At 43.2% G+C, this 14183-nt stretch overlaps 1 protein-coding gene across 1 annotated transcript in view; it reads left to right on the plus strand.

Moving 5' to 3' along the window:
* The first annotated feature begins 324 nt into the window (after positions 1 to 324).
* The window catches only part of plxnb1a (plexin b1a), a 57329-nt gene continuing 43470 nt past the window's right edge, over positions 325 to 14183 (plus strand). The window contains exon 1 of the mRNA XM_041945273.1: positions 325 to 455. The gene's annotated coding sequence lies outside the window, so the exon portion shown is untranslated. The remainder of the gene's footprint in view (positions 456 to 14183) is intronic.

The following is a 14183-nucleotide window of genomic DNA, read 5'->3' on the forward strand; positions in this document are numbered from 1 at the left end:
CATTGTTCCCCCTCAGGTGTGACAGGGTTTGGGCATTTATTTTGAAAGCGGCACATGCCGTTTCCTGTCCCACCCTGTCTGACTCCGTGCCTCTTGTCTCAGCTGTCCGCTGTCTCCAGTGGAGACCTGCCTGTCCTGAGCGTCTCTGCAGCCGAACAACAGAGGCTGCCTCATGTCCTGAGGGAAGCACACGCTCACACGCACACACACTAACACACACACACTCACACTCAAACACACACACACACACTTTCTGGACTCGGACTCTACTTTTCGCTCAGTTACTTTTTTAAAAACTGCGGCGGCTTTTTATTATTTTTTTAGGGAAGACTAACAGTATCGTGGAGTGGAGCCGGACCGGATCAGGCAACCTTCCTCTGCCTGTTAGCGTGGATGTGAGGCTGTTTCACGCAACACCATGGACGGCTGATTCACACACTTTACTGACCCAACAGGTAAGTCCAAGGCCAACATTTATTAACACAAAGTACTGATCCTAAAAGCAGCACTTTTGCTTGTCAAAGACAAAAATCCTGATGTTGGCCGTGTCAGCTCGGCACTTGCTCGTGTGATGCGTTCAGAAGCAGCTTTCACGATTCACCGTTCATATCATGAAGTGGTTTAATAGTCCGGCATGGTCGAGGGGTTTGCTTGCTGCTTTCAGGTGTGTGCAGAAAGTCTCAAATCGCTCATGTGCTTTGTTTTTACCTCTGAACAGCTGGATCAGCGGTAGCCTTGAAGTTATTCTGATCGTTTTGGCTGTAACAGGGATGCACAGCAGCTTTGGACCGTGGTGAGCACTGGGCTTCTGTCGCCTGATGTAGGAATGTGTGTGAGCCAAATGTCAAATGCCTTGTTCACCTGCTGGCATTCTGCTGGCTACACACTCAGATGCCTGTTTACTGCCTCAGTTAGACCAAAGCAGGGATCTGCTTTGGTCCTGTTCACTGAACTTGACAGCTTGACAGGAGTTTTGTGGCTTTTAGATGTGCGTTTATTTACTGGAATCTCTGTCACTGATGGGCGATGATGATGATGAACAAGGTATGTTTGTATTGCTGCTGGTGAAATATGAGGAGGAATCAAACAGGCCCTTATAACATGATGAAGTTGGCTCTCGCCCTTTACTTGCAGTAAATCTCAAGGCAAAGCCTCACAGCCAGTTTAGTCTTTAGACTTTGCAGTGAACAGTTGAAATTCCTCTGTCACAGGGAGTGTGTGTTTAGAGCCAGTTATGTGCAATGATTTCAGCTGTTCAGAGACGAGGTGAGGCTTGGCTTTCAGAGGATCCCCCCTCAGTTTGTGTGTTGCACCTGATGAGCCTGCGGTGCATGAGCCTGCTGCATCCGAACTCAGAAAGCTCTCCAGTGTGGGGTGTGTTCCTGATTCTGTGGAAATGGCTAAAAAAGGAAAATGGAGTTAAGTTCGGCAGCTGGTTCCCCTCTTCCATAACAGCTGTTGGATTTTATCTTGCAAAGGGGAAACAGCTTAGAAATGTATCACAATCAAAGCCTCTCCAAAGCATCTCATTTTCATCCCAAACATTCGAATATTCTCCTCTTATTGTGAAGCAGACACTGCTGTGGAGAAGAGCGCTTCTCGGCAAATATATTTGAAGAGGGTCGAATGTTTCGAGAGCGCAATTTCATATACAACCTTTGCAAATATTCTAGTGCTTGTAAAGCCTTGAACCTCACTCTCCTCTTTTCTGTGGTTCTGCTTGGGGTTCCAGTATCCAGGCATTTCTGAATAGCTGGCCATCTGCTTGCTGAGGGTCTGTTCCAGAAGCACAATATCACATTACCCACACTTGACTGTGGGGGATGAATGAAAGTGTGAGTGGTTATGGCATTATCAGAGACTGTAGTGTGTAGAGAAGTTAGATTTTTCACTGGCTGAAGTCCTATTTGTCACTTTTGGCGGGTGAACTAAAATAACTGTGTGGAGCCCCAAAATGAGCTTTAAAAGGTCAAAAATGCAACTGAATACATCAATAAAAAATACTATTAGTTAAATAATTAAAACTGAATGTAAAAAGAAGAATTCTTTATAAAATCACACCAACCACTGAATATTAGTCATCCATAGACTGTGCTTACTGCTGTGATGTCACACATGTAACAGTAGCTAATGCATTTAAAGTTCTCATGAATGTGTAGGTGTTTTTATCACATATATGATGTCTCACCTACATGCCAGTATCTGGGCCAACTACTGCAAAAAATAAAAAAAGTAGTTTCTTTTGCAATATCTTTTTGGAAAACGAGAGAAAAAAAATCCTGCACTCAGCGGCGTATGCTAAATTTGCATCCAATGAAACGCTTTCTAAAGAAATGACTGTGTGCCGCCAGCATGGATGTAGTCTGTTTGCTACAGTAAACGCCAAACGACAGCTGCGACAAGTCTCTCGCTAGCTGCTTGTTTTTACAGGAAGCGTGTATTCGCTGCTCTGGGCATACATTGGCACACCCATCTCGTTATCATTTAGGCATTCAGAAAAATGAAACATGGTGCGGAAACAGAAAATACTGCTCAAGGAGTATAGCAAATAGATAAATGCTTAAAGATAATTTTTTTGATTGGATTAAATTTTAAATGAAAGTATAAAGTTTTATCTTTCCTCATACAGTCCAGTGTTATTGTATAAATAATAATTTGCATTTGACTTGTCTGATAACCTTTTCAACATTTTGTCAGTTTCGGGCCTCCGTATTCCAGAAATGTTCTCCCTCAAAATCCAAAACAATATTGCAGACTGTTACCATTTCTGCATGCAGCACTTTTGAATTCAGACTGGCGGATGATTATTGTCATTAGGTGGCACAGGAAGTGGCTAGGTTACCATCCGGACCTCAAACCTCTCAGACAAACATAGAGGAATGGGTCGAAGGCCACTTCAAATGCAGCTGGTCATTGAAAAGCGGCGCTCTGCAGCTGAAGCGACCGTGTTCCAGCCACTTGTATGTGGTATGAATCATTAAAAGTGAGACTGCTGGGCACGTATGCAGCAAGGACGGGTGTTATGACTTATCGGTGTCAAGTGTTGGGCACACTGTAGGTTAAGTAGTTTGCCTTTCAACAGCGTGAGAACTGGAAATGAGTGGAAACAACAAAGGGATGGGAGTGTTAATGCTTTTTGAAATCAGACGCCAAGGGAGCCCTCCTCAGCAGGCTTTCTCATTTGTTCATCTCATGTGTCACATACTGTAGTAGGATGTTAGATATATTTTTAGCGCTTCTGTCCTACAAGCATTTAGTCGGCCGGGTGACATATTGTGATGAACACAGGGAGTAAATGACTCGGATGGGATATGATGACTTGCTGAGTTTCTGATAAACTCTTGGCCTGTTAATGAATGGCTTGTTGGATGGTATGATTTCATAGTAATTATTAGCTTAGCTCCTATAACAGACAGGAAGGCATCTTGTAAGAAATCATCCAGTGGAAAGAACGCGACCATGTTGATCTTACTGTAGGTGTGCAAGTGTATGAGAGAGAATGTGCATGCCAGATTTTGATGATAGAAGTATTTTGGGCGTTCCCCATTTCGGTCACTGCAACAGCTGGTGGTCCCTCATGGTACATTCTTCTGTGTGTGTGTGTGTGTGTGTGTGTGTGTGTGTGTGTGGCCTGTGTTTGTGCTGTAATGGGGTGTGGGAGTGGAGATTCTGCGGAGAGCACTTGCTGGGGCACCACGGTGGCCACAGGAATCCTGAGAAGATAAGGAATATGACCAGCATTGTGCAAATCCTAAACCTGTTTTTTTCCTCCACTCTGTGTATCACCATGTAACCTCAAACCACTTCTTTATCATTTTTACAAGCGTAGTGGAAATGCTTTACAAATGGTTGACCCTGGTTCAGATATGCTCGCTATCTGCTGGGCACGAGGCCTCGAGGGAGTTTGGCTGACGGACAGATTGGCAGCCTAATAAATACTTCTTTTCATTAGCAGCAGGCTTCCATCCACTGTACTTAAATGGAAATCCCTTGCATTCTCTCATCCTATTAACCACACACAGTCCAAAATAGAGGTACAGGATGAGTAGACTTTTGTTGTGGAAAGTTCATGTAGGATGTATCATGAAGCATAATGGGCCCTCATGAGGCCAGATGCCAATCTTTGGATCCACCATGGCGGTACAAAGTAGTGCCTGATAGTTGACAGTACGTATTTGTATGAATTCAGCCTGAACTAATTGGCACATTGACTAAAGTGAGTCAGTCAGGCGCCCAGATTTCCAACACTCCACAGATCCAAGTTCATTCCTCGGCAGTGTTGCTTCCGGCTCGGCCCAATCAAACACATTTGGCAATGCTCATGGGTGGGAAGCTGTTGAGGGATCCTCGAGTGACTCATTCTGTTTGGTCTGTCTGCATTGTCTTTTTTTTGTCTGCATACTCCCCAGGCCAAAAGTGGGAGTTAACTTACCCGGAACAGCAACAAGGGGAATGTGTCTATTCTTAATTATGGGGATAAAGTAAAAAAAAAAGTGGTACGCTGATTTTTCTCAGTATTGCTTGATGAGCTTAAAGGTACACTTGGGATATGTAATTACTTTTTGAAGTCACAAACGGAAGGCAACACAAATTGGCTTACAAGAAAGCATACCCTGAAGCACTTTCAGGTTTCAGTCCCTGCAAGAAGATTTTGTTCTACTTTTTTCTGACACTAGAATACATTTTCCTCTTTGTGTTTCTACCACATATTGATGGTCATACTGAGAACAACAGAAGGAAGTGAGGATGTGAAGGCTTTGCCTTCCTCACATTTGTGGACTTGCACTCTCACTGTGCAGAGGACAGTGTCACAGGTTCGAGAGTTGGTATAACATAAGTTCACTTTGCCACTTTGTTAGCAAAGTTTAAATCACTTCTGTGCATGTTGAATGAAAGAGTCATCATTGGCACTGATGTTCAAAGCTGTCCCACTTGAGAAAGCTGCAGTGTTGTTTAGCGGGCAGAAGGTCTTGGCTGTTTGCTCCTTGGTGTCCACCTTCTTTGTCCTTTCTTTTACAAGATGCTCATGAACTCCCACATTTCTTGTCTATCACAAGTGCACATAAGGCTGGAATAAATACTGTTTCCTGATCTATGAAGGCTTTGACAGCTGTTAGTATTTGATATTATTATATTATACATATTTATTATACAAGTGATGCAACAAAAATGTAAAGTTTTTGATTTCAAAATGAGCAACATCTCAAATGACAAAGGAACCTTTTAATTACATCAGTGAGATTAGTCACTGAAAGTTACAAGTAAGCATCAACAGTAGTCAAGATTAGCCCTCACTGATGTAATCCTTTTTGAAAATCTAATATTCTTATATTAGGTCAGAAGCGGGCATACCATATTAAACCCGGAGGGTGTGGTGGTTTTTTGTTCTGAAGCACACCTCGGCCCCGAGACAGTTGTGTATGTACCATGCCACGAGCAACAGCCCCTGTCCCCTTACCCAGCTCCCTGGAGAGCCTCAGCCCAGCCCCGAGACAAAACCTTAAACCCCCAGGCAGCTGCCCTATTCTGTATCGCTGCCTCAGGCTCCGTCCACTATAGAATCAGAATATATAGATGTTCCTTTTGTGTACTCAGGGTAAACACCTAAGATTACTGGAATGAAATCTTGATCCTGTTCATGTGGAAGCTGCAATGTTTCATATGTGACGTTTCCCAATGACTGACATGTTCGAGTTCTGTGCAGATTTTGCACTGAAAGTCGTGTGACATTGCTGCTACTGTGGGAACGGAAACTCTTGTGCACGACTGACCAGGTTATCAGCTAGTGATGCACCGGTTAGATTTTTTTGGACAAATTCAGGCTGCAAATTCTTCACTGGTAGTGATCAGGGGCTGATTGACTATAGAACCTGTCTTGTTAACCAAATGACCGCCCATATGTTAACTCGAATTGGAGTTCCCATTCTGTCTGTCTCACTTCTGTCTATATTTGAGTCCTTGGTGCCTAGACTGCTGGACAGCTACATAAAGTACTTGGGCCCAGTTGCCTATAGCCAGAAACATAAACCTTCTTCCCCCAAAGCTGTTGCCCCTGACACGCTGCCACAGGCCCAGGGACAGTTGTCTTTGGACCCAGCAGAGCTATGCTAGCGATCTGACTGACTCACAGGTGGAGCATTCCCTTTCTTGAATAAATGCCTCTGCATTTGTCTGTAGGGTTTCTGGTGTGAGCTGGAGCTTTGGTGGCACTAGCAACTGTCATTAATGCCCTGAAACTGAATCCTAAATGTGACACCCCCACTGACATTAGATTTGTGTTATTGTTAGTTCTCAAGATCAGGCTGGAATTAATTACTTATGCTAACAAGGAGTGAGAATGAATGGTCAATGAACGATCAATATCATTTGCACAGTTGTCAAGATAACATTCGGCGGACTGATTGATCAAACAAACCCAACTCAACTGCTTTGCTTCGCTGTCAGTCTGGCTAATGGATTTGGAATTTACTTGTTAGTGCACACAGAGAGCAGGTCCAGAGGCTATTGCGAAGTCAGCTTTTCTTTTCTTATTGTCTGCAGGGCCGCTCTATTATACGGGGGTTCATCTGATCCTCAGGTTTATCAGCAGTGCAGAGGATTTTCAGTGTCAGTTAGATCCCAGTCGAGTGGATGGGTTAAATCCCCCTCGGCTACTCGAGAGAAGGGGATGAAATGAGAAGAATCTTTTCCTGCAGGGCCACATCTGTCCAGGACTCTTGATTAGCCCATTGATTATCTGCAGACCATGCTGCCTGCATTTATTTTGTCTGTGTTAAACAGTCACTGATATTATTGCCGTTTTGTGACCCCTGACTATTTGAATTTTACAGTTAAATGTAGTTTGGAGTCCTAGTTTACCGTTTGACATTGGCCCAGTGAGTTTTCATTTTTTTTCTTGTGATACTTATTTGCTAATGAAGTAACTTCAAAGATATTAACTGTAGCTCTATTACTTCCAGTACAAGACATTAATTTTATAATATGAGTTTATTGAATTAACCTATTCAGCTTTTTTGACTTCTTAAAAGTTTCTGTGTTCGTGCAGTTGTATTTTAAGAGGATTCTCATAGTGTTTACATTGTGCAATCAGCTCTCATGGTACTTCAGATTATTATGTTGTGATGTTAGGGAAAGTAAAATCCTCTTAAGACTCCCGCTGATTAATGAAAAGCTGAGGGAGAGGAATAAGGTTGAAGATTAAACCATAATACCTTCAGGGTGAGTTTGCCAGCCACCCAGTATGAAGTCCACTCACTGTCTAGGCCAGATAAAGCCGGCTATTGGTTAATTTAAAAGCATCAAAAGCAAAATCACATGTAGGTGACTGTCACTGAGCGTCACGATGGCTCTTCAGAACCTGTGGGTGAGGTCATGGAGGCTGTTTTATACAGTCAATCAACATACGGTCACTAACAACCTTTCAAGGCCTGGTCAGGTCAGAAAGTGGTCTGACTAGGGTTCTCTCCCTCCCCTGGCATATTGTTCTCAGGATTGTTCATCATTTCACTGAATAAAAAGTTATATTGACTAGGGAAATAAAAATTCTGAGAGTTAACAAGCTTCCTAACTGTTGGATAGCAAGTTTATTAGCTCTGTCGTCAATGCTCTCCCATCGACTCCTCTCCCATGACTGCCTGTAAATCATGTCTCTTTTATGGAGCAGTTTATTGTCCGACAAAGGAGATGAAATTAACTGAATGGTGCAACGCAGCTATTAAGCTGCAATAGCAGCTTCCCTCAGGTTGGACTCTCCGGGTCTTTGTTCCTTCAGAGGTCAGCGGTGAGAAGACTGGTTGCCATTGTTCAGTGGTGCAAATTCACAAACCCAAGTTTACCAAAGTTGAGCTTGTGTGCATTCACTTTACGCCTGCAAGCAAATCCATTAATTGCCTGAGTAGCTTTGTTAGGGTACACAAGTTACAGATTTGTCACTACATGATTGGCTGCCAGACATTGACCTCAGTGATCACTGATTGGTTCTGATACTCCACCGCTTGGGTTTAAATTTTCTAATGGTTGCAAATCCTGCAGTGTTGGACTCAAACTGTGAAGCCATACTTAAAATTCTTTCAGGGCCCCTTTTTATCAATAGAGTTTAAGTAATTGGCCCTGACTTTTATGAAAAGAAACATCTGTGTAACATGCATACATATGACTGACAATCATTAACAGTCTTTTTGTACAGTGCATAGTACGTCATGTATTTCATGATCAGCAATGATCTTCACAGTGTGCTTTATAATCACTCGCACCCAATCATGAGGCAAATGAAACACAGTCAAGTTGACCTCTGGATTTATTGAAAAGTGCTGCTGCAACATTTCTTTTTTAAAAAATGGGTAAAATTACATTTTGCTTTTCTGTCAGCAACATAACAACAACACTTCTTACTGAATACAGTATATTTGATCTGAGAGAGATCCACACAATGGATCATTTCACAGTCTTCCAAATAGAAAGTCTGTCTGACAAGCAAATCTAGAAAATGATTGATAATTGTCACCGTCCATTATGATCTTGGTTTCTTTTCGGAAAACCAAGTCCTCCTCTAAAATGATGTAAATGGCACGTCCTCACTGGCTTGATGCATTTTGTTGAGTTGCGCTATAAATGTTGGCATCCCACTTACTGTTAAACAGTAGCTCAGTGGGAAACGCTGATCTCGTTCGATGTATGATTTATCCGGAAGGTTGGTATTGAACCTGAAAAGTGGCTTTAAATTACCCTGCTCTCTGGCTCTGAGCTGACAGATAGATGCTCCTCTGCCAAACCGTTCCAAGCTTTTGTGAGTGGCTGCTCGCTCACTGTTTTATTAGATGAGGAGAGGAGAGGAGAGGCGTACTGTTCTGTGCTCAACGGTATAATTTAGTAAAGAACCTTGGCCCGTGGGCAGAGTTTAGCAGAGAAAACCACGATTTTCTGTGCGATTCCTCCAAATGCGGCAGCTGCAGCAGAAAGAGGAGGAAATCATTTAGATGGTTTGTTTGACCGGTTTGACCACGGCAGTCGAAAAGTCTGCCTCATTTCTGTGATCCAGTTGGCAGTGAGCCACAATGAAAACATGCCTGCTTATTAACATGAAGCCAAGATTATTGACATGAGCAACCTAGACCCCTGTGGAAATTGTTTTTCTGCTGGATTTGTTGATGTCTTCAGTAGGTCAGTACTGTAATTATGTGCTGCTCAAATCTTACAGAACAAGACGTTTAGTCTAGTTCTTCTGAACTGTGTCTTGAATTGATTCGCTGACTTGATCAGTGGTTTTATTGTTTTATTTTTTGTCTAATGCACAAATTTCTTCTTGAAACACTAAAAAGCATTATGATGCTCTTTTTTATTCTTTATCCTTTTTGATCTTTCATTGTCTCTTTTTATTCTTTGCTGTCTGTAACAATTTAATTTCCTCTGCATTGGATTAGTTTTATCTTATCTTATCTTATCTTATCTTATCTTATCTTATCTCTGACCAGTCATCAGTGATGCAGTGATGGGTTGAGTAATGGCTAATCCATTACTGATCAACAACTCAACAGTAATGCTCAGTGCTTTGTTTAGATTTTCCGGATGTAACAGGAGGAGAGGTCCAGCAGTCGGGTGGGGGGGGGGCTAACCAAACAGACTACAGTGTGTCTGAGTGTAGACAGGGAGTGCAGATTTTCACAGTGGTTACAGCACAGATGACCACACAGTGAGTGAACAGCAGGACATGACACAAACACAGTAACCGGATCTTATAGTCCTAATTGTGCGAGAGCTGGACATTTCTGTAACTCTGCTCTTCTGCGCAGATCATATAAAGTAATTCGGTTTCACATTCAGTCAACTGCTTCATATGTTTCTACTTAATGCTGCAAAGAACAGCGGGACAACGCTGCATGAAGGAAATGAAGCAGATTTCAGGTAACCCAGGAACGATTGTTTTCACTCCATTAGTAAGTTTCTGCTTCAATAGTAGACTAAAATCATGTTTCTGTGACTTTGCCATAATAAGACATCTCAGATATCACAGATCATCACTGTACAGTATTTATAATGCCTGGCAGTTCATCGAGGGGTCTATCTTCCCTTAACCAATACTGAGCCCCATGCAGAACATTTTTGCCCTCTCATCCTAAATTGCCCTTTCTTTATTCATGCCTGCTTGTACAAGCATTTCAAGTTGGATTTATCAAACCCTCTTAAATGCACAAACTTGTCTTGAATTGCTTGTTTCAACTTGATGAACGCTTCTGGTGTTGCTGTTTGAAATCAGTAGTCGTATTTGGTTGTATCTGAAATATAATGAGAAGATATTACTACAACTGCTGCAAGTGTCATCGGAGCAGCGGCGCACTGTGACTGATATAAAGAGGGAAAACAGCAGTCCAGGATATCAAGAGGACATGACAGTCATGGAGATGAATGACAAAATATTATCCATTCGATGTTCCTTTGGACAGTGACCTGCATAAAGAGGCGGCTGCTGGAGTGAGAGAACTAAGGACCAAGGAAATACTGAACTCTGAGCTACACAGAAAAAAGCCATTGGCAGTTAGCTTAGCGTAGCTTATCTTAGCTTAGCATAAAGAGTGGAAGCATAGGGAGGCAGGTAGCTTTGGCGGCCTAGTTTGAAAATTGTCTCCCGGCGAGCTGTTTCTCCCAAGTCTGTTGTTGCAGAGACATTTATTTGACTGAACTTGACTACACAGTGAACTTGGTTACGGACAGATGGTAACTGCTCACTGCACGTCCATCTCCACCCCCCCAGTGTTGTTCTGGGTTTACACAAATGATACCTCCCACCAGGTTCAGCCCACAAGCTATGCACCCTGCTTATTATTGTAATATCAAGCTTTCACATGAAAGTGGGTGAACGTAATATGAGAAACAGACCAGAAGTTGTTATTGTGTGTGTGTGTGTGTGTGTGTGTGTGTGTGTGTGTGTGTGTGTGTGTGATTGTGAGTGTGTGCTCCAGGCCGTCAGTGGTCTCCATTAGTTGAACAGTAGTCGGATCAGGTCTGTTTGTCCAGCTGCTGAATCACCCCCTACCAGGCTCTCTCTCTCTCTCTCTCTCTCTCTCTCTCACACACACACACACACACACACACTTGTGCTGACTACAGTCATTCCTAATCCGAAACAAACTTTAACTTTAACCCTTGACCAACCTAACTTCAGCCTTAGCTAATTTTTTTTTTTTTTTTTCAGGATTGAGAGTCACATTGCAGAAAATTCCTCACTCTTAATGTCTAACTGGTTTTCAAGTGGGTTATCCTATACACCCTCCACACACACACACACACACACCATGGCCTTCTGCCTTTGTGTACCATCTAAATGGATCTTCCTCTCCCCCTCTTCTTACAGAGGCATGTCTAGATAGGCCATGTCCGTCTGCCTCTCTCTCCTCCCTCCGTCACTCCCTCCTGTCATTCTTTGCATCTTTTCTTTTGCCGGGGTCCACAGTTTGACCCCAGTTGCCCTTGACACATACATTTCTATAGCTTCAGCCAATCAATACGGACTCCTGTGGCCCGGTGTCAGATGTTGGGCCCACTAATTGAAACCAACAACAACCCGCGGCGAGCGAGAATGAGCATTTTTGTGTGCATCTGTGTGTGCTGGATTGATGAATGAGGAGGATGGAGGATCTGCCACATTCACATGGTGATCACCCAGTCATCAGCTATTGTTGAGACCTTAGGTTTTTGCAAGATTAGCGAGAAAAATCGGGCCGCAATCACGGCCGCTGTATGACAGCACGATGAATGTGGGTTGAGAATGGTGCGTTCCAAAAATAATAGAGTCCAACTTAAAGGGCAAGGCTGGCATTATTCTGTATTTATCGTATTCTCAACAAATCCCAGGAAAACCAACTATGATTGAGTCTGTCTGTCAGTACTTCCTGACTTCCCGAGCTTGTCTGTGGCAAATGGCAAATGGTACCTCTATATTGAGTGTTTGATGTACCAGCAATAATAATTAAAAGGAAGTGATATTCACATGAGAACAAGATTTACACCGTCGTGCATTTGGTCCGGAGAGTTTGTTGCCTTATAAACGACATGATGTGTTTTATTACTCATAGATTCACAAAGCACTTGACTAAACAATAGAACTCTTTCACTGAAAGGACTTCAACACATGTTGGTTGTGTTGATGCGTTTCATGAGCCAGCTGCACTTGCAAGTGAGTCTGTTGACAAAAGAGGATGCAAATGGGCGTTAACTCAGAAGCCCTGTGCCTTTTAGCTCTTCTCCGTGTGACCAAAGCAGGTGACAACAGCACGCTGCAACTGTTGCTCTCTCGAATGCGGAAAAAAGCGCAGGGCACGCTTTATGGAGTGTGGAGTGGAAATAATTGACCAGACAGTAATGTCTGTCTGGGTGTCCTCAGTATCAAGACTTCTGCAAACCACTTACACAGTTTAATTCTGTGCTTGAATGGGAAGAAAAATAATGTCTGAACGGCTGTGTTGGGCAAACACACTGAAAAAAAAGGGGGTGGGGTGGTCTTACAAAGCTACTGTAATTAATCCCAAGCATCAGTCAGAATATTCTCATTAATAATGCATTTCTAAGCATCAGTCGTGACACAGCGAGTGGATCGTCTTTATTCAGAGATTCAGCAACAATAGCGAGCAACCCTCGGAGCCAATCTGCTTTACCCGAAAGCCAGCAACCGAAAACAACATGTTTCATGTTCAGCCGAGTTTAGGTTTTTGAACAATAAGCCACTCGGGTCACATGGCTATCACTATTTTTTTTTAAATAAATCTACACTGCTCCATAGTCTGCCGTCATAACAAACGCACTAGAATCAAATGTGGGTCAAGGTCCTCACCGAATTAAAAGGAACTTGTTTCCACCTTGAAATGAATGATAATATTACTCGTTCTATTACCGCAGAACTTCTTCCTGGTCCATTTTGCAGGTTTTGACGTGGTTTTACTGTGATACACTCACACGATGCCACAAAAAATGGCACCAACACCCTTGTAACACGGATGAATCGTGATCTTTACAGCAGGTGTAACAGGATTTGAATTTGAAGGTTAAGGCTCTTACAAACTGAACAGTAAGAAGCTTTGCAGGCGGGGGGCCTATAGTGGAAGAAGTGCTCAGATCCTTGACGGCTGTCACAAGCCCAAAAATGCATTGTACTATATTTTATAAGCTTATCATACCTAACAATCGCTGCTGTGTGTGGTGCTTAGTGAAGTGAAAGTATTTAGTTTCCTTTCAACCACTAGAGGCTTTTTAATGGAAAACATAACAAAAAAATGTAGCTTTTATTTTCACTTTGAAATAACTGTTTTGGCAGTTGAGTTAATTTGCTTTGCTTTAACCTGTCTGATGCCACGGCCTCATTGTCACAGTGGATGCCATACCAGCTTTGTCACTATGTCACAGTGAGGGCACTGATGTGTGTGCCTGTGTGTGTATATGTACGTGTTTGTGCGTCTAAGAATAATGTTCCGGCTCATGTGGACCGGTTTGAGATTCTGTTTGTCTTTCGCTGGTCTGAGCACAGCCAAAACCATGCGGGCGGGCAGCAGGGCCTCTGCGGAGCTGCAGCGGCTTGGCTTTGATCAGGATGTTTGCTTCCACGGCAGCCTCTCAGGTTTACATGCAGCGGACTCAGTCTGGCTTTTTACACGTCTTCTGTTCAAGTGGTTTTTGTTGCTTTTTGGTCAATTTTTATGTTTTTTTCTGTTTGTTTCTCTCCTTTTTTTGTTAGAATCCCCCCCTTTTCTTTCTCATTATCACACACACACACACACACACACACACACTCCTTTGTATTTCTTCCCCCTCAGCCCCTGTTTTTTACCCACCTCTCCCTTGGTTAAACCCTCTAGTTTGATCAATCATTGATGATCCCAGGTGTCCTGAGAGCTCAGGGGAAATACTAGTTGGCTGCACCCCCCCGCCAACCCCACCGCACACACACCTTCTTTACCCCTCCACAGCCCCTCCTTCCTTTTCAAGATCAGAGTTAAACCCTACTCCTCACCCTCTCCCCAGTCTCGCCCTCTCCTTTGCTGTTTCTTATCTCGCCCTCTCCTCTCTCTCCCCGCTGGACGTCAGAGAGCCAGCTTCAATTAAAGAAGCAATGGGGTTCCCTAAGCCATTAGCCATGTTAGTGTTGGGTCCATGTCTGTGCCCCTCCTCGAACAAAGACCTCTCAATGCTTCCTGGAG

Source organism: Chelmon rostratus, chromosome 10 (assembly GCF_017976325.1).
Source record: "Chelmon rostratus isolate fCheRos1 chromosome 10, fCheRos1.pri, whole genome shotgun sequence".
In the NCBI taxonomy this organism is placed as follows: Eukaryota; Metazoa; Chordata; class Actinopteri; order Chaetodontiformes; family Chaetodontidae; genus Chelmon; species Chelmon rostratus.